Source organism: Netta rufina, assembly GCF_964035555.1.
Source record: "Netta rufina genome assembly, chromosome: 1".
Taxonomy (NCBI): Eukaryota; Metazoa; Chordata; class Aves; order Anseriformes; family Anatidae; genus Netta; species Netta rufina.
This window is the reverse complement of record NC_140123.1, coordinates 150388933-150410786: the sequence shown is the minus strand read 5'-3', so window position 1 is coordinate 150410786 and position 21854 is coordinate 150388933. Positions and strand designations below refer to the sequence as shown.

At 45.1% G+C, this 21854-nt stretch overlaps 1 protein-coding gene across 1 annotated transcript in view; it reads right to left on the bottom strand.

The window, feature by feature from the left end:
• ABTB3 (ankyrin repeat and BTB domain containing 3) overlaps nucleotides 1-21854 on the bottom strand; it is a gene marked incomplete at its 5' end in the record, with an annotated part of 161499 nt that overhangs the window by 80303 nt on the left and 59342 nt on the right. The window lies entirely within an intron of this gene.

Below are 21854 nucleotides of genomic sequence, written 5' to 3'. Positions count from 1 at the left end.
AACTCACTGACTGGAATATTACATGTGTTTCTGTGGAGCTGGTTGCTCGCTGTATGGTTTGTGAGCCACCTTCCACACACACATCGGAGCGCTGGCTCCGTCCCAGGGGACGCTCCAGTGGTGTCAAGACCGGCCTTCAGCTCTGAGGGCCTAACTCGCCAGCCCCAAATGTTACTGGGAGGATGCACGAACATGTGATTGTATAAAATAAAGAATAAAGAAACCAGGAGTTGGTGGGGTGTAACGTGGTGGAGTGCCCCGTGTGGGGGGCTATGCCATGGCCTGCAGGCCGATGGGAGGCGCGATGGCCACCACACACCACCATGCCCCAGCAGGAAAATGCAGGCAGCTCTGGCAGAGTGCTGACTAACTTGGTACAAGTCAGGGTTTCGACCCCCGAGCAATGAGCTCAGGGTAAACGGGAGCGTGCCGAGCCCACAGCAAAGGCTAAGTCATCAGAATTTCCTTTCAACTGCTTGCGCAGATGACTATCAGATCAGCCGCTCCACCCTCGCCATGAAAGCCCACGCTTCATGAAAGCAAAGAGCGAGAGGCTGCTTTAGAAACACGTGCTGCTATTTACTGGCTGTAGGGCAGTATCCCATCACCACAAGCCCTCGCCCACACCACGAAGGGCAGCGCTGAGCAAACTGGTTATCGCAACAGCAGGAAAACCACCCACCCTCGAAGGCACAGGGTGCAGGAGCATGGCCATCATATAAGCAGCTGATAACCCCAGTGCAGGACGTGCTCTGCAGCCCCCTGCCAGCCCCCAGCCACATCGGCTGCATGATTTTGGGGGTGTCTAGCAGTTATGATGACACCTGAGCCCAGCCACTGATGGCCATCGCCTACGTGGGTCTGTGGTATCCAGCTCCCATCCTCCGCAAAGGACTAACTAGTGCTCTGCCTTCGGCCTGTGCTTCAATGGGATTTCACCATGTGTTTAAAGCCAACTATTTGCCTAAAAATCTCACTGACTGGAAAGCCTGGATGCTGGCCAGGTGACGGTCCTTTCTAAAAGTAACCTTTACGTTCTTCAGAAATTCCACTTGGCTTACTAAGTAGAAATGGCCTGTTAATAGCACGTGCTTCGCCATCCAGACCTTTGATATAGATACCTACAGCAATAAATCAGCTCTGACCAGTAAAGGTTAGCCTAAGTGTGCATATATATATGGTAAAATCATTACAGACGATGAATAAAACTTACAAGAAGAGACATTAGAACATGTCTCTGGCACACTTTTATGACTGGTTGACCCACAAATTGGCTGGCTGAACCCTTTTCAAATAATACAGATTTTACAGAGCTGATGGACACCCTCTTCCCCTCACCCAACTACAATAAAAGCTGTGTTCAGGTGCATGAACTCATTACAGGGCTACCAGTTTAACTGAAGAAAGACTTCTAAAATTATTTTATAGAGGTTTAATTTTTTTCTTTGATCCTTGAAGAGTATCCATTTGTAGAATTTGAATTTTATGACATCGAGATATGCAGTCTTATTCCTAAAATACCTCTTTTTTTTTTTTTTTTGAAAATGATGCCCTCTATTACTTTTCCCAGACAGAGAAGGCTGCACATTTATTCTCAGAGCAGTTAAAGGTCAAACCCTGTTTTCACTTTATGCATAATCTTCAGATACGAACCTCTGCATTATTCATCTCCTCCACTTCTTCACCTAGACACTCACGTAGAGACCCACAAACTCCAAAAACCCTATAGTAAAGGAACGCGGTCATTTCTCTGTCGGACCTTTCTGCAGTACACCTATTAGATAGCAGTTAAGGAAGAAACAGATATTCAGTATTTCATCCTTTTGTTTCAGTCAAGTTTACGGCATATACCCACATCTCATTCATCCTCTGCTTCGAGCAAAGCACGATGCCGTTCCTCATGGGCTCACCTCCTCCCACACGTGCCCGCAGCAGCATCCACGGCAGTACCTGGGCTGCCCCATGGACCTGCTCCATCTTTGAGCACTGCTTTGCCAGCCCTTCCCTAGGACAGCAGCACCACAACTAGGAAGGGGAACGAACTGTGGGGTGATGTGGGTCTTGCTCCCCACCACAACCTCCTTGTTGGAAATGGCTGAGCCAACTCTACGGAAATCTCTCCACATATACATACATGCACACACATCTACACAAATATATATATATATACACACACATACACACATATATATATATATTAATCAGCTAGGGGGGAAACATCTGCCCTAGAAAAAGTAAAATGCAGTTGGAGCATATTAGAAGCAACTGAAATCTGGGAAGTATAATGATAATCAGCATGTAGCCTTAACAGTAGGCCATGCTAACCGCCTCGCCTGTTACATCTCGTCCTCTGGTTTTATTTAGCCTTTTCTCTTTTAAGCAGACTAAAAGGATCCAACTGATGTTTTGAAACACCCAGACTCGGCTGCAATGGGACAGCATTGCATAACAGATGAACTAACTACGGAGCAGCACGTACATCCTAAAGGACATTGGAAAAACTGAAGAAAAATCTAGTCTTCACTACAGGTGGTTAAAGCCACTAAACTAAACAAACTTGTACTTATTCCAACCACATTCATCTAAGTACTGACATGTTACACTTTCAAGTGCAACCAGTGTTGTACTTACTCTAACCTCATTCTCTGTGGACGAGCACAACACAATGCTCCCTGCTTTACATCTCTTCATGTTAACAAAGATATGAACCACAGGGAATTATAAAAGCTACAGAATTATGAAGATCATAATATTTAAAAAAAAAAAAAGACGCAGATTCAGAGAGAACTGTAATTTTTTTAAGCATAAAAACACACCATGAAATGTTAATTGTCATGCACAACACTGCAAGACCTACAGAAATTACAAGCAAGTTTTAATCGTCTCGGCTGCATGTCGTGAGAAAAACCAACAAAAACAGATGAAATTTCTAGTTCTAAAATAACTTTGGAATTAATTATTTTAATTCCATTCTAGTGAAAAGGCAGAGCTCCCCCATTTAAATCATTTGTAGATTTGTGTCCTCCAGCAATGAGTGGACAACACTCTGCCATTGACCTTAGCCACAGAGACTGCTACAGCATGCCAAAAGCGATCTACGAGCTTCATTAAAGAATTAGGATTTGTACAAGTATATACATATCTCTCTATATATACAGATATGGAGATATATATATATATCTCCATATCTATATATATATATACACACACATTTATATTTATATAAATTCAAGGCTAAAAATATACCTTATTTCTATCTACAGACTATTTGTAGGCAGAGCTAAACTGTACATTTAAATGGGAACCAGTATCATTTTCCCCTCGCATCATTATATGTCATACAGACACGATACTTGAAACACATTGCATGTGGGTCAGCTTTTCTGACATGAGGTATGCCTAAAGAAGACAGACATCTCATGTGGCCCAAATTCCCCATTCCTTGTGTTAATCATGTCTCTAGGTGACTAATGACGGATTTAGAGGATTCTCAAAATGGTTTGTTGAGTAAGAAAGTTTTTCTTATTCTAGCAGAGGTGGGACCAACCTCCCTTCTCCCCATCTCCTGCAGTGGAAGGTTCCTGTAGCGGCAATATTCCAGAACAGCAGAATAGGCCCATCACCACAAACACATCTGCAGTAGGTAAAACCTTCAGTATGAGAACTAAAATACAACATTTAAAAGAGAGGAATTTCGACAAAAAAGAAGTGAGCCTCTTAAAAAAAATAAATGTAGAAATGATTATTTTTGCTATTTCTAAGAAACAGCAAAATGTTGAAACTTTCTCGTTTAATACGTCTGTAAGTACCTTCCTCAGACGGTTTCATCTTTTTTCAGCACTCGGGTGGTATTCTTTGTTCACTAAACATAGCTAGGCAATTTGACACATTTGCCCTGATCAGGAAATAAAAGAGACACTGGAAATTTTGAGACAAGGTTTTCTTCTTCAGATTCAGATGGGGCTGGGAAGAGGAACTGGAAACTATCCCTCAGTTTTGATTATGAACTGATCATAAGGCTGCCACTTACAAAGCCCACCCACTAGAGTTGTTAAGCCAAAAATGTTTCAGAAGAAATCTGCTTCAGAAAGGGCAAGCCCAGCAGCATGGCTTTCCCCAGTACGGTCTGAGATAGGAAAATAGATGCAGACGCAGTCAGATGGCCCCTTGAAGCACCCTGAACTTGGTTTATAGGATCCAAAGCCTTGATCTTCGCATCATTTTGTAAAAAATACATACTGGAGTCTGCAAATCCTGGGTGAGGAACAAAGAAAATATGACTGCTAGAGACGGTGCTTGCAGCTTAAGGAGAAAAGCGGTAAAATGTTTTTGGGATGATTCCAGAATCATGGGAAATATGCAGTATGGAGCAACGGCTTTCATGTGCAAGAAGAAATATGATTAAAATGTTCTTAGGTCCATAATTCAAGAGGCAGCATAGAGCAGTATGATGTAGAAAAGAGAGATAAGGAGCTCATGAACTGTGGTCTATCAGTATGACAGACAAGATTAAAGCAAGCAGCTATAGAGAAGGAAAACAATAAAAACATCAATGATGAAAAACAATCCTCACACTAAACTGCACCGCATGTTTTTGGGCTATGATCTGACAGCTCCAGGTGCAAGAATGTTCATGGGATCAACCACCCTCTTCTTACAAGTTAATATTAGCAGGCTACTAAGCACAGCAGTAACATGAGGACAGTTTTGGAGAAGCAAACACAAGTTTGCACCTCATTTTAACTACACCGAAATTGTTAATTTAGGTGCTTTAGAAACAGACCGGCCAGGAAATGTCTCTGAAGCAGAGCAAGGAGAGACTTTCAAAACATGTAGTACTGATGCAGAGAAAGATTAAGTATCTTGGTGGCAGCTAGAACATTCTGGTCTTCAGCAAGAGAGGACAGTGTCCAGGACAACATCCTGTCCAAAGAAATGTATTATTAGGCACGAAGCTAGACTAGGTGGAAGCAAATGTACTTCTGTTGTCATTTGGCTGGACAATGGCAGTTTGCCTCCTGGTCACAAAGCCTTCACACCCCAGCAAACCCCAACTCATTTGGGGTTTTGCTGCAAAAAAGAGGTTACAGCCAGAGTGCTGCAGCCATGCAGGCTGTAGGTGCAAGCCCCTACACCAACATGCGTCCTCAGAGCTAACAGCTCCGTGGCATCCCACCACCCTTGCAGTCCAGACACGAAGATAGAGCCACATGGGGTTAATATCAAATATCACATCTACCTTAACTTGGTGCCGGTCAGCACAACCCCATCAGCCTGAAAGCAAGCTGAAGATCTGGCTTTAAAGAGCTACGGGTGGGCTGAAGGCCAGCGGGACACACAAAACGTGCCGCGAAGCAGAGCGGGCACATTTGGATGTGAAAGGTGACTTCCGTAGGGCTGCAAAATGCCTGCTGTGCTGGGGCTCGGCTGGTGGAAAATACTGATGAGCTGGCCGCCCGTGGAAATCCTGTTCCAGCCACGGCTCCCCGTCGGTAACGTGTGTGTGTTTGCCAACACCCGCTCTTATTCGATTCCCTCCGCTGGTTTGTTTTGGCTGCCAACCAAACGCTGTCAGCTACAGCCTGGAGCCTGCGAGCGCGGCGGGGAGCAGCACGGAGGCCGATGGCACAACCCTAGGGCTGCGGGACCAGCCTCTTCTGCAGAGCCGTGGGAGGCCGGAGGCACGTACGTGACATCCTCAGGTGCTGTGGTTTGCGGGCTGTGGTCGCCAGCACACACGGAAAGGGGCAGAAGTGTTTACTGGCACTCGTGCTCTGCAGCAGGCAGGCGAGGGCTGCCCCCGGTGCGCTCGCCAGGGAGCATCCGCTGGGTTTGTCAAGCCACAAGTGCAAACCAGCCCCTCGCCGGCGCTGCTCAGGAAGGCACATCGCTGGGTTTGCTTTATTACCACCGGCTAAATGCCGTTGCAGATGACTGCGATAACAGCAGACGCATTGCTGTAATAAAGGAAACAATTTTTACGAAGCTACTCAAGGTTTTATTTTCAATATATATCATCAAGGCAATTAGCAAATATTAGGGCATTAATTCTTCTGCAGGCGGTTGAGGTTAGGGCTCTCTTATTGATACATTTAGGGCTCTGGGCTTTCAATCTGCTGCTTCACATCAGAGCAGAGGTATGGGCACCTGCAACAAAACCGAGGTTCAGAAGTCTTAATCCACCAGCCCAAGCCTCCTCCTCGCTAATGAATGAACGAGTTGGTAGCAGGGCATGGCAGGAGTAAGACATGCTGGGCGAACCCAGCAACATGGAGCTGAACACCACCTAAAGCACACAGCATTAGGGAAGCACGCAGTGTTTCAGTACACAGATCCAGAGATGGAGTAAAGAAATGACGCTCTATCTCGATGCCACACAGTGTGGCTTCCCCCCGTGTACGTACGCTGATGCTGGGGGTACTGCACCTTATTTACACCACTGATGATCCCAAACCAGCCCCTACTTTGAGCCTGAAACACTATTCCTGAGGAAAAACCAGGGAAATCCAGAGGAGCATGCTGCACGGGAGCAGTGGGCAGGAAGAGGAGCTTTGCTCCCCACGTTCGCCCTGTCCAGGCATGGTGCCTTGGTTAGCTCACGCTTAGAAAGCGCCTTGAGAAGCGTTGTGCTACACAACCACCCCTGCAGGAGGTTTGCAAAGCAACTAATTCTCCAGAGGAAGAGTGAAAATGGAAAATGGGAGCTTCGTGGTGGCGTATTTAAACAGACACAGATGATCTGGCCTCGGTAACAGAAAGGCGCGCTCTGCTCCTTGGGTGCATTTCAAAGACAACTCTGCTACGTGGAGGTGAAAACGAAGTGCACTTAAAAAAATACTCCCCTCTCCCAGCACTGTGGACTTTAATAAATCCAGATGTCTAAGATTTCAATTCTTAAAACTGTGCCTTGTAAAAAAAAAAAAAAAGTCAAAGAAAAATGTGAGGAGAACAGCACGTTTTATATTCATTAAAGACCTGCGCGGCCTACCTGGGAGAGTCAGAGGAAAGGAAAAAAACCATACAGCACAGACGTTTCAAATCATATAGAACAAATATTTCAGGGCAGTGAAATGTTATGAAGTACCTTAGTAGAACTGTTTAACAGTCGCAAAGATACTTTTAAACATTTCATTCTTGGGAAATCCAAATGTCAAAAAATCCTGAAACTGGCTTAAAAATAAATACATTTGTATGAGTAAAACTGAGTCCTTCCATTTGCTGCTTTATTTTCACAGCTTTCAGCACACGCTCAGCTCTAGTCATGTCGTCAAACTTATCTCTTCAAACAAGAAATTTTTCCTCTGACATGCAGAAAAATGATCATGAAAGCACGGCATCCCAAGAGCTGGGGCTTTAGGAAAGTCATCGAACATGCAGAGATTTTTACTGACCAGCTAATCTGTGGTTCTTAGCTGTATCTTCACTGGTATCTCAGCCATTCAGCCTGAGATTTTTAGTAGCACCTTTCATAGATTTACAGGCAATAAATCTATCAAAGCATTCTGTTTCCCTTTCATCTTTTCTGGGGGAAAAAATGATAAAAGGAGAAGGCCAAAAAAAAAAAAAAAAAAGCTCATGCAGTCTGCTAAGGGAAAGGGAAGACATAGCGAAAATAATTCAGCACTAGGAACAAGAACCCATATCGACAGAGTTGATAAAAACAAGAAATAGTCCAAAACCAGTTAATTTAATAGTCCCAGGACAAAAGATCATTTTCTGCAAGCTGTCCTTGTGGCCTAATTCTTCTTTCTTAAACCACACCAACAGCTCGAGTGTTTCTGGCATTAGCACAGCACAAGCCCTGTGGGTTTGGTGCCAGAGGGGCAGCGCTGGGGCTGGGCCCCCCTTACCACAGGGGTACACCACAAAATAAAGTGACCCCCATCCAGATCACGCTTTGGATGTGAAATGACGTGAGGGATTTAATAGAGGTGAATGTTTCTGCGAAAGATGGCGATTCCCAACTTAAAACACAGCGCGCCCAGATTTGAAATTTTGGGCTTTGGTGTCAGCATTTCCTTGGTTTCAGCTTTTTCAAAACGTGACATCCTTTTACAGTAAAAGACACGTCCTCTCACTCTTAAGAGAAAGTTTCATGAAAATGCCAAAGGACAGTGATAAATGACTCGGCCGCTGATGTAGCAGAATATCCTTAACCAGAGCCCATAAGAAACAGGTTTCAGACAAGGCAAAACTCATACTGATTTCATTGTGAGCACAGTAAAGATCAAAGACAGTGCAACTCTTTTATTTGCCTACTCATCTGCTTTTTGTTTTTTAAAGCCCACCGTAAAAACAATGGACCCGATTAAGCTCTCCATCACCGCAGTGAAAAACGAGGAGCGATGCGCATACAGTCGCTGAGACTGCCACTGAGCAAAACGCTCCAAAATGAAAAAAAATCCAGCCCTCCCTCTCCTCTTTAGGGTACAAGCAGACCTTGTCAGGTGGCTGCTAACCACTCACTCCCAAAAACCAAAGGAAAGCTGTAGATGTTAGCAACACCGGCCGGCAGGCAAGCAGCCCACAAAAACAGGACCTCTTGCTCTACGGCACAACACGCTTATCTCTGCAAAGCCTTTGTTTAACAATCCCAGCTGAAAACACATGTGGATGACAAGCACTCGCATGGAATTTAGCCTAAAATTCATCATGGGGTTTGTTGGTCGCTGCCATAAGCAACATTTGAACCCCCCCTCAAGCTCCCACAGTCTCAGCAGTGGGCACTCTCAGGAACACGGCGTGGAGGCTGCGGATTTGTGGCCCCTGGCGAGCGTTACCACGTCCTGCCACTCTTTTTTTTTTTTCAGAGATGCCTTTCTCCCTCACTGTACGAAAAACTTTTGTTTGCAGAACTCAAGGAAATAATCCTAGTATATATATATATATATATATATATATATATATAAAAAAAAAAAAATCCATGAAACTGTGAAAGAAAAAGGAAGGGAGCGAATAATTTGACCTGAAAGCTCATGTGTTGACCAGATTTTCACTGTAAGACTAATCACTGGAGAAAGCACTGAATGGCAAAATTCACTCATCATAAACTTCAGAGATTTCAAGAAAGTACTTGACAGACTCCATCACTATTCACTCTGGAACATCTTGAAGAGTTGGGCTTGCCAACAAAAATAATTACATCATCAAGTCTTTATACCAAGCTGCAGCTTGCATACTTAAAGCAAATGCAGATTTAAGTACATGGTTCACCAGAAAGGCTGGTGTCAGATCAGCAAGAATTTGCTCACTGCTGTAGCTGGGCCCTGCAGCGGCTTTGCTGTGAAAACAAACAAAAACAGTGACAATATGTGATTTAACAACAGCCCCCTCCAAAATTCAGCCGTTGCCAATGTCCCCAGGTATCTTAGGGTATCTTAACCAACACGCAAGTCTGACAGAGGCCAACGGTGTGATCCAGCACAGGAGAAGGACTGAGTTAGCAGCAGCTCCAGAGGAAAAAATGTAATTAAAACACAACTTCCATCTCACAAGAAGTGATGCAGTTTATAGAGTAATTGGCCATAACTCACAGCCAATTGGGATAATGCCACCAACTGAAAAAGGCAACATTTGTGCTCAGCATCTGAAATAGGATTCACCCATTAAAAAAAAATTATCTACGGCTCAAACTCTTAAAGACTGCAAGTCTTCAGCTCAAAATGTTATTCCTGCCTTGATAGACAGAGAAGAAAGCTGTAAATCCGTGAAGGGTACACACAGATAAATGCTGTTAGAAGCAAGTGTACCGGAATATTGCGGAAAGTGAATTGAAAAGAAATGCAAGGCTTTACTTCAAGGCTGGCTCTTACCTGTAGGGTATCCCAGAAAACATTGGGTGGAAATATCAGGCAAGTATGGGGTAAGGAAACAACAAGAGCAGGAGATGAGGGGAATGGATAAAAGTGAAATGACACTGGAAGTTTTGCAAGCACAGGTGTGCTTTTTGGAGTAGTTTCTCCTCATCTTCATCTGGCACGAGTGCAGGAACGTGGCTGCAGCCACAGCTGTGCTCCTCCACCAGAACGCATGGGCTTCTGCACCTCTCCTGCACCTGCAGATACAGCCCAGCCTTACACCCCTGGAAATTATCATATTTACAGCAAAATTGCCCGAAAGAAAGCACACGGGGAAATAGCCACACATCTGACCCCTTGTACAGCTCCGATCTTCACCGAACTGAATGTTTTATAGAGCTGTGCTCCGAAACCGCGGGACATTTAAAAGCCATTGCTTAAGTGATGAGGAGATTACCAACTAGAAATGAGACATTACGTGAGAGAATTCCTTCTTTCCGTTCTTACAATTTTAATGTTTCCATAAACATTTTACATACACTTGCTCTCTGTCTTTATTGTAAGGCTGTAAACGATGAAGGCTGATTTTACAAAGGAATTTTTAAAGCAATACAAATCTCTTTTTGTAAATTGCCCCAAACGGCAAATGCAATCTTTACCAACCTACACCTTATAATATACTGGACCTACAAGCAGTCACTAACATTTAAGTGACCAGTGTGAGCATGACCTGCACTAAAATTAAACCTCATAAGGCCAATATTACATGACTGACAGACACTGCATATATTTTAAGATACACACAAAATAAAAACCTAAGAATCTTAAAAACAAACACACCAAAACCCCAAACACATGCAGAAAATGAATTGAAAAGAAATGACTGCCCTCCTCAATATATAGGTATCAAAATTGAGAGAGCTTTGGTATAATGATTCACTGCAGTTAGGATGTTCTGCACATGATGTAATCAGAAAATGTAATTTTTTGAGCAACTTAGTTAATTGTGTGTCCAAACCACACTAAAGGGAAGTTAAGGTCACAAAGTCAAGCATTCTAAAATTAGGAAACAACAGATTCAATTTACTGGTGCAATCCTGATTTTATTCTCTTGTGCATGTGCAGTACCACACACTATTTTATCCCATGAATGCATACAATTTATTTCACAAAACTGGCAAGAGACCTGCAAAAACTACTGCAAAGTTGGAAGGAAAGAAGAAATAATGGGAGGTTAACAGTGATTTGCCCATGATTCTAGAGAAAACCTGTAACAAGGAAAAAAAAAAAAAAAAAGAAACCCAAAAACCTGCTGTGTGAACTTGTCCTTGTGTCAATAAGAAGGATGGCTTAAAGTCTACGTGTTAGGTTTCCCAACATAGTTAGCAACCTTTTCCCTGGCTGAACATCTACAGAGCAGTAACTTCTCCTGGGAGAAGAAACAAATAGATTTCACATCTGTAGCAGGTAATATTCCAGGGAATATGGAAACATAGGAAACAAATTTGCTTTAGTTAAATACTCCTCTGCAACGCCAGAGTTACGTTCACCTTAAGTAGGACAGTTGAATACCCAGTAAAACCCAAAATGGAAGCATCTGAAACTAGATCTCACCCTTTATTCTCTCAGCTTTAAAATGATAACCCCTCATTAGAGGAACATCTCATTAAATAGCCCATCTGGGTCACCGTACAGGTTCTCCGCTTGAACAGGCAGCACAAAGCCCCAGAGAACCAGGAAACTGTTGATGTCCAAGAGCTTTTTTTTCCCCTCCTTTTTTTTTTTTCTCCTTTTTTTTTTGTTTTGTTTTGTTTGTGTCGTTGATTTTGGGTGGTTTCTTTTTTTCTTTCTCTGCACTGAACAAAGATTCGCCTGGAGTCTCTAAGGACCCTGACGGCAAGGGTGGAAGCCTTCAGTTTGTTCTCTGTATCATTAAATCTCCAATGGAAAGCAGCATCTTTCATTATTCCAATCATTAGTACCCCATGACTGCTATAAATTCAGTCCCTTCAATCACCTGTCCCAGCTCTACTGCTGAAATCCTCTGGAAGAGCCTTCTGACTCCTTCTAACTCCAAGTAAAAATGCTCGCATCATTACAAGTTACTTAACAGAAGCTTCACAATGCACAAAAAGCACATGTTTCAAGGGTGAGGTTCACGATCAGCATGGGGTGGTGAGCATTACAGCACTGCTGCAGTCATTATTTTTAATTTTTTTTTAACACCTAAAGAACTGCCTGCAGGTCCACACATCCCAAAATCTCACACCACTTGTTTGAGGTCAGACGCGGGGGTTACTGAAGCTAGACCAGCGTTTGTATTCTCAACAGCATTTCTTTGGCTGTTTAATGGTTCTCTCTGATTTTTGAGCAGCTCAAGCATCACCTCCATGAAACAACAGATGAACAAATCAAGAAAAATCTGAGGACATGCAGGCCAAGAAACTGACTGTCCCAATGGCATTTCTTTTCTTGAACACCACAAAGACAGTCTGTATGGAAAACTGGGCTCCATTTGTATTCCCAAAGGCAACAGTCACTAAATCACACTTCTGATCATCATCCCCACGTTCCTATGAGTAGCTGCAACCTCAGATATGCTTAGCTAACACTGAAAACAGGACAAGTGAAAATTTAGACAGGCTTCATAACCTTAAGATGGTAAATGCTGCAAGGCCAAAGCCAGGTGTATTCATACAGCTCACAGCACAACAGGCCCTTACAGATGTTACCTGAGCAGGCATATGGCAAACAAACAGCCCAAGTTATCACAAAACTCTTGGTTTTAGGTAGGGAGTACAAAAATTAAGCGGTTTCTAGGCAGAACACCAGCAGGCTGCTGCTACAGCACCAGCACACACTTGAATTGGGATATCAAAAAGACGAAGCTGACACCCACAGCTTTGAAAGCAGGAACAAAGCAGCACCTTACTTAAACAGGCAAGGATGCAGAACTTGTATTCCAGCTTGAGACCCAAAACATCTTAATAAAGCAGTGCCCGCACATGAAAAAGCAAAACATCTTAAGCCTTTATAGAAAGCGGCCCTTTGAAAACTCTATTTTGTTTACAGAAGGTGCACTTTGACTCTTGTCTTTCACGCCATTATACTTCCTTTTGCTGCTTTCTAATTCATTCAGAGCAAACGAAAAGGAATCCGGGCAGCTCAGCCGGGGAGACAACAACCCACATCCTGGGTATTTTAGCACCTCCGAGGGTGTGCGAGAGCAAAAACCCCAGATGCTTCCCATCCCACCCTCTGGCGAGGGCTCTCCTCGCTCCAGCTGCGCTCCGAAATCCCGCCCGTGCCAGCCTGCCTCCATCTGCTCAGCGCCGCTTCCCGGCTGGACACCTCGCTCCTCATGAGCTGCCAGCTGAACCCCAACAAGATGGGAACCACACAGTTCAGGGAGGCGACTGACAGGGCTCTGAGATGCCCAGCAAGGTGTTGCGAGGGCACCAGCGGAGGGCAAGGGCCTCAGCAAGGGCGCTGACAGGGCCAAGACTTTGTGCCGCTTTCTTCTGAGGCGTTGCACCAGGATGCGGCTGGCCTGTGGTACATGTGCTTCATTAATGTCCAAAGCGAGAGCTATCCAGAAGCTCTAAGTGTTGCTGGCAGGCCAAATACTCCGCGTCGAGTGGTATTTTTCACCGCTCACAGAGACTGAGGAGACCATTCATTAGTGGCAGCCCTCACCCATTAGCTTTGCAATCTGCAAAGGCGAAATGCTGCTGAACGCTCACATTAGCAGGAAGCCTTAATGAGGGTAAATGCAAGGAGCATGCCTCCAGAAAACCAATTTCCTCGCTTAATTTGGACAAGGTCAACCTGATGAGAAGATACTGCGGTCACACTTCTCTTGCCATCCAAACGTGGGGCAGATGGAGCCTGCTGGCTGCAAACCCGGGGCCCCCTCCATCAAAAGGGACCTCCCCAGCAGGCCTCGTCCTTTCTGCCATGGATTGGGCTCATCGGTCCCTCACAGGGAGGTCAGGAATGAGCCCTAAGGCACAACCCTACACCAAGCACACTCCTAGGGCAGCGGCAAAGGCAGCAACATGCTTGTACAGCCAGACAAGCAGCTTACAGAAGTGGGCTTTTCCCAACTGCTGCAACAATTTCAATTAACTGAAGAGCAGCTCTACAACTCCTCTTTCCCTTGTTCAACTCAAGCAAAATAACTGCCCTGACAACAGGTATAATTTGCCTTTTTGTCTGCACCTACGAATGAGGCTACTGCTGGGAGATACCCCAGCCAGATGGTGCAAGACACAACATTTAAGGATCTGGCAATTTTAGGATAAAAACACTGGCAGCACAAGACTTAGCAATAGATGTGTGGGGCTTTGAGGAATATGGTCCTGAATGCCCAAGCACTGCCTGTCACACATACTGATATTTTTTCCATCATCCCTTGTTTCTTCTCCATGTACAGAAGCAGTTTAAATTATAAAGAAGCTTGTTTTCCAGGAAAACACAAGGCAAGGTCACTCAATCAATAAAGTCTGGCTTCTGTAGTATTCTGGCTTTCAACAAACACAGACTCTGTTCTCCACTTGAACAAGCCCTAAACTTGCAAAGTGACCTCAAGAGGAACACACAGGCATCGGTTCTGCAAGGATATGCCTATGTGCATCTTTCCTTAATTGAACTGTTACTCACACATATAGATGTTTGCAGAGCTGGGGCCTCCACCTCTTTGTGTTCAAGCTGCTTGACAAGTAAAATGCAAATGAGGCAATGTGCTGCAATTGCAAATTATGTATTATTGATAAAAAGTTACAATTCAGCACTGAGGATTCAAAGAGAAATTATCGAGGCCTATACTGAAAGAAAGGAGTGGAAAGATAACAAACATACTGAAGAGAATACGAATTTATATAAAAAAAAAAAGAAAAAATAGAATGTTTTACATTTATTTACATTTACATTTATTTATCTTTCTATTTATTTCTACCTATTAAACATTTCTTTAAATGTGCTGTCTTTCAAAGTGGGGCACCTTGCCTCGTCTGCCAACTTCAAACTGCATACAGATGCTGAGATAGACCCAGGGAAGAAACCGAGCCACTATTCTGCCTATCAAGATGCTGGTTTCGCTACTTTGAAGAATTCCCACAGACAGCATCGAAACAGGGCAACAGCGAAAAGGTGAGAGGCAAGAGAGACGGCTGCGCTGAAAAGCCCTGTTGTGTTCAGCCACATATTTTTCTCATTTGTTTAGTCTGAAATTCCTCCTTCAATGACTCTGGATTTGTTACCTTTTCGGAAGGCACCGGGAACATCTGGACTCCATATGGCTCGCACCTCCTCCATGCCAAATGAAGCTATATTCTGTTTTCTAAACCCTTTATTTCTCCAAGCATTGCCACTGACTGGGTTTTAAATATCTCCACACTGGACTAAAGTGTAACCTTAGAATCACTCAATTTGTTGACACAAAGTTTATGGCGGCGCATTGATGTGGTTGGATACGCCAGAGCTTTTTGTCCTGTCTTCCTTCTTCTTTATTCTTTCTGCTCTCTTTAAGATCAGGATAATGCAGATAGCAAGGCACATATGCTGAGAAAGCAGCTGAGCAGCAATTTCACCTGCGCTCAAAGAAGCTGCTCTTGCTCACCCATCACCAAGACACAGGAGGGAAACAGGTCATCCAGACGGTCCATGTGCAGAGAATGTAGGCAATTAACATTTTCATTTGGTCTCATAATTTTCCAGCTCCTGATATCTCTAAGGAGCCACAACGAGATTTCTTCCAAGAGGGTAAGGATTTCTGCAACTCAGATACTGGGGAAAAAAAATGGCATAGCTTTTTAAAAGTATTTCCCCACCCCTTAAATATACAGAAGAAGAAATCTAGTTCTTATTTGCACCACCACCACCCCCCAACATTTCTGTGCGGCAGCATCTGCCACAGGTCTCTGCTACATCCACTGCAGCTGAGGCTACTGCAGAGACCAGGGGGCTGCACTGAGATTTCTGCCACCTGAACCCACTGATCCAAAGGTTTGTTCCACTTTGAAGCTCACCAGAATATTGTTTTGCTATTTCTCTCTCTGCAGGAGGGAAGCAGAGACCCGGAATCCACTAATTATTTGGATACTGTTCCAAACCCAAAGAGGATTTGAAATGTTGTCACCATTCTAGAATAATTTACAAGCAGCAATCTGTGCAATTTTTCCTGTTGTACACCGGTTTGATTCCCAGGTATTAATCCTACCAGGGAACACACCGAGGTTCTTTACACTCTGTGAAGCATCGAGCCCTGAATCTCAACAACCATTACTTTGCATCTGTCAGTGTCATAGAGGCCATGCTTATTCCTGATCAATCTTTTTAGCTCTGCCATTAAAAAGGCAATCTCAGTGTTCAGGCACCAGGCTGAAATGGGGAGGACCGGGCTATGTACTCCTCCAAGGGCCCTGTACAAGGCACCTGCATCAATCTCCCATCCCCAACATCCTCCCTGCCCCCTCAGTGCACAAGATAGGGGGCTTGCAGGGGAAGGAGCTATTTCTTTCTCAATGCAAAAACATCCACCACAATGCAACCAGCAGCAGCAGGAGCTTCTGAGTAACAGTACAATAAAATCAGCAACAGTCACGATAACACCTCGTTTCAGTTGATATACGGGGTATTTTCAGTCTTATTCCACAGGCACAAGTCGCTACAACAGTTCAGCCCAGCAACACAAACACTGATGGTTCAAGTGAACACACCAGTGCTACAGATGTGTGTGTTCTTGCTCAGGCACATCTTCCTCGTCACAAATCCAGCTTTGTCACTAAGGTCGCACCCAAATTCTGTAGTAATCTGTGCAGGAATTGATCCAGGCACTGAAGATGGCACCTCCCTTTTCTTTCAGGCCGAGCACCTGCAGTGCTATTAACCTGCTTGCTGATGAAGGGATAACATCGCTCAAAGAGGTGCCGGCACAGAAGTCTACACGTTGACACCGAGTTGTCTGCACAGCCCCGATGCTGCTATGCTATGGTTGCAGTGCCTTCGATCTGCCCTTCACCAGCTGCAACCTCTGGAGCACTTGCAGGGGAAGGGGCTATTCTCAGTGCAAAAAATGCATCCATCACAACGCAACCTGCCAAGCCCTTGCTGTGTTAATTGCCACGGGAAGAGGCTATATGAGAAACACTCCTTCAATGCAACTGCCTTCAGCACCCACCAATCTGCCCACCTCTGCTGCCAGGGTTCAAACCTGCAAGGTGCTGAGTAATCAGGCTCTCATCCAGGACAACACTCAAGGCACCTTCTTGAACTCCCTGCCACTGTTTGTACCTTTAAAGGGTTTGGTGGGGCCATGCTGCAACTTTGGAACCAGATATCCCTCCTGGAACCAGCTATCGCTCCTTATCATGGTCCCCATAAAAACAAGTAACGTGCCCTTCCCTCCTGCTCACAGCAAAAACAAAGAGAGCTCCCCGCAGTCAGGCATCCCCAAGAGGAGGAACCACACGTGGCAGATGCTGCTGCATTGCTTAATGCATCATTTAAAGCCTTTCGGGGATTGTGCCGTGGTGATGAGTAATTTGGCTGCAATATTGCCCACAGACAGCGCTGTGTGGATCAGGGCACTTTGAAGGTCACCGGCTGGGTCAAAAGCAAGAGAACCATACTGAAAGCACGGCTTTCCATCAGCATACACCCTGCAATGAGAATGAGAGCAGAAAGGGAGCTCTACAGTGCTGAAAACATTCTTTCTTTTATTGCTGAATCACCTTACATGTGGTCTCTGGATAAAACACGCAGCACATCAAGCCTTTCAGATCTGTGCCCAAAAGGCTTGACAGACCCTGCCTCAATGTCTCCACCAGCTGCTCTGGGTACAAATTCAGATGTAAGTATGTGAGCAAGCAGAAACCAAACCTTCACCGCCAGCACCTTTTTTCCGTGCCTCACAGTGGTGCAAACATCACGTGTGAAAATGAGACGAGACAATCTTACCCATCTTTAACAAAGAGTTTCAGGTCACCAGGGACATGCTAGCGCTCTCCGGGTTTGCACAGCTGCAAGCTCTGGCCACATATGAACCCACGCAGAAAGGCAAGTTCATGAATTATGAACAAATATCGCGTGCCAAAACACATCAATCATTATCAGTCACGAACGAGCCAAGCGCCATCAATTCATAAGGTTGACATTCGCACAGAACTTACACACACCAATCAATAGAACCGCATGGATCACTGAGAAGGGAGATGTCGTTTTCATATAATTTAACACTCGGCTTTTCATTGAATAGGAAATGCTGAAAGACCTTAAAATAAAATTGACAGAGTTGGTGCTCTAGTCAGAAGTCAGATAAACGGCTTTTGCCCACTTCTGATGTCTCACTCCCGTCTGAGAGAGAAAACAGATGAATTCACCCATTCTTCTCGTCAGAAAAAGCAAGCAAGGCCAGCAGCCTGCTCTCCAAACATGTGAAAACCTGAAAAGTCTTTTTACCCAGCAGAAAATGGGCACTGTTCTCCAAAGGAAGAGCATGATATAAAAAGCTATGATTGTGAGAGGTTTTAATTAGGTAAAGCAGGCTTTAAAATGATACAACAAGGCTGTGATAGCTGGACTTGATGATCCTTGTGGGTTCCTCTCGACTCGGGATATTTTATGAAACAAGGAATCGGGGCATTCCTAAAACTAGCAGGGCTGACAGTATTTTAATGAGGTGTTTTCGAGACGAAATTCCTTATTGGCATGCCTTCTTTAAATGACGATTAGCAGCTATTCAACGTTATTTAGCCTCCTAATTTCCTCAATTTTGGGACTACGGATGGGTCTATTAGGACAGCTTGCAAAATTATCTAGCGTCACGCCTTTTGCAGCAGAGCACGTCTTTGGGGAACACGGCACCACGGCTGTGCACTGCCGAGCTGCCAGGGCTCTTGTTTCTAAAGGCAGGAACAAGTATTTCCTGCAACCGTGTTTTGGGCAGAGCGCATTGAAAGAAGAGGAAACTTCTGTGGTTTTCTTGCTCAACTGCCACACAAAAAAAGGACTTCCTTGTGTTTGAAATGAAAGGCAGCACATACCTTCCAGACACCAGACCGGCCCTTGCAATAAACACAAGGTGAATGCAGCTCTTGTTCTAAAGGCTGCACAGTCGCTGATAACAGTTTTTCTTGAAGGCCTTTGAAAAAGAAATGCTGCTGTTCCTTGGCTGGAATGCTTTTGCTCAGCCCCTCAGACCTGTCACCGCAGTACGTGCTGTGCCACCCTCGACATCACCGCAGGACACAGAGGCTGCCAAACAGCACGCTCGGCCAGGCACTTTTAAAGCAAGTGCACCCACGTCGGTGCGGGTGCACGGATGCAAAGCCCTTGTCGATGGCTCGACGAGACATGAGAGCACCTGCAGTATTTACTCTGCGGCGAGTACTCCCGTCCCCTTCCCACACACACTTGAAAAATAGTGCGCCAATTCAGCCAAGCGCAAAAGCACGCACTTAAATTTCAGGGGGCAAACACTCATTACAGTCTCGCTATAATTATTACTGGTGTTGTTAAAAGCAAGCACAGGATTAAATGCAAGCACTTTGCTGAACTGATGTCTTGAACTCTTTTTACTTTTATCTAATCCTACATCTGAACCAGGCCATAAACTTCTGAGCAGAGAGAAAAATGCACTGTTCTGCACCACAGAGGGACAACATGAAGGAGAACAGGCATGTGAGAAAAGGGTTAACTATTTATATAACATCGGGTACAACCTCAGGTTTCATTTCATACTTCAGTAAGGTTCAGAGCAACTCTAAAAAAACAAACAAACAAACAAACAAAAAAAAAACACTCTAAATCTTAAAAAACATCAGAGATCCTGCCTCTCTCCGCAGGAGTGGCAGAGAGGGATGTATATGCTGATTGGAGCTGCACACCCGTGTATTTTTTCTGAGATCAGGACAGGCCCCTGGCAGGCTCCCAGTTTTCCAGCACCACTTCGTGGGGGCCAAGGGACCAGCCTGATCCCACTCCGTGCCCTCCACCCCCAGCTCTCAGTGCCCTGTGGGGCTCTGCTATCAGGGCTGCTCCTTCGAGCATCCTGGTTCGAGAGCATCTCAGTTCGAGCATCTTGGTTCATCTCTCGGCCGGCATTTATGCACAACAAACAGAAGATGCAAATTTCAGCCGACAGCGTGACCGAGACTTTCTTTTCCCCCGGGATGTGGGACTTGTGTGCACCGATGCCTGTGAGAGCGGGGACTGTCCTTCCTCCGTCACGGTGCCAATTGTGGAACAAACAGCTCGAGAATCAGCTTGGTTCAAAATCTTATCTGAAGGGGCAGGAAGGTGTTTGCTGGCTGTGTGAGCAGTTAAACCACACAGGCGGAGCTCAGGGAAGGACGAGAGCTGCAGCAGCCTTGCCGTACACCAAGAGCAAGTAATTAGTGCGCTCCAAGATCAATGCACCGAGATTGATTTTCCTCTCACTTACCAATGTAAACTGGAAATAATTCCATCACACTTGATGTAAACATTAGTATAAAATTGGTTTAAGCGAGAAAAGCACTGGGTTGACCGCGTTACTGTATTGGAAAGCCAGTTTGAAGAGAACATTCTTTATTTCCTTGTAACTACGTCTACATCAATAAAATTTTCTTGATTACCTTCATTTGTTCTAAAGCTGTTGCTCCAGTCCAGATTATCGTACAAAACACCTTCAAGTCAAAATCCAAAGGCCCACTGACATCTACAAGCTGCTTTTTGCACCAGTTCTCACACACCACCGTTGTTTTTGTTTTTTTCCTCCAGAATATCCAGGCTGATGGCATCACCAATTACACCATACCCAGTGCTTTGAGCCTTTCTGAGGCACACACACCATCTTCCCCACATTTGTGCTTGCTCACACAGGACATCGCAGTGCTTGGATGAGCTCTGAGCCCTGCTGGGACCCCAAAGTATGCAAAGGGGCACATGGATGGAGACCACCCCACAGGAGAAGGATCTGACGAAGCCTGGGATGAACAAGCAGCCACCACCCCCAAATCAGGAGAGGAATTTTCTAGACCACCTCAGAATAAGAAGATAAAATCTTCCTGCTGTGCTTCAAAAAGGCAACAGCAGACTTGCCTGCCTGCTGCTGAGCAGAGCCAGGGCATCCCTGCTGCTCACTGCCCTGCCTGGCTGCTCTCTGCCAACAACACCCCGCCGTCCACGGCTCCAATGTGTCCTCCCAGAAATGTTCCTGAAGGTGCTGCTGTGAAAAGCTGCTGTCCGAGTCCACAGCTACCATCAGGAAGAGGTTTGATCCCCAAAGGTTGCTAAAGCTAGCTGTTATTTTCTCTGAGATTACAGCTGGTTGATATTATTATTATTAAAGTAAACCTATTCAGTGCCAGGCCTGAAGAAGAGAGAAAGCAACACTTGACCTCTCTATTTAGGTCAAGTTTGTCTAAGTCAAACAAAGTACCTAGAAGCATAACAATGCTATCAAATGCAGATACAAAGCTGAGCAAAACATGAGATTCTCACACAAATTATCGTCTCCCAGTAAGCTGACATCCACGGGATCATTCCTAGGCCTTTTAATTTACCATGTCTTCTAATTAAAGAAGATTAAGTATACTTCAAGCAATTGTTATTCCTTCCCGTCTGCCTCAGACCTCTTTCTTCCTCCCACGCCACTTGGGAGGGTGGGCTACCAGGAGAACATGTCTACCCCTGCCCCAATCCCACCTGCAGGCCTGAACCCCTCGCTTCTTGTCATGGAGCTGGAGGAGGGAAATTCACTGCTTGTTTCCAAAGCTTTGGTCATGGATGCACCTTTAAATGGGATGCACCTTGGTGTTTGTGCCTGAAATAGTGCAGGCAGTCTGGAATGAGACCAAAACCATCTACTAACATCCATGCCGGTGGCACTGCTCATGTGTGGTGCCTCCCTGCGACCTCCTGGAGGCTTCCCCAGTGCCCCTGACCCTCAGCTCAGCTTCCCCTGAGGTATTTCAGGCACCAAACTCCCATTGCAGGCAATGGGGGGGTTACACACCTGCCTCTGTTTAGGACCTGAACCACGGATAAAAAGCCTGTCCCTCAAAGAAAGCTGCC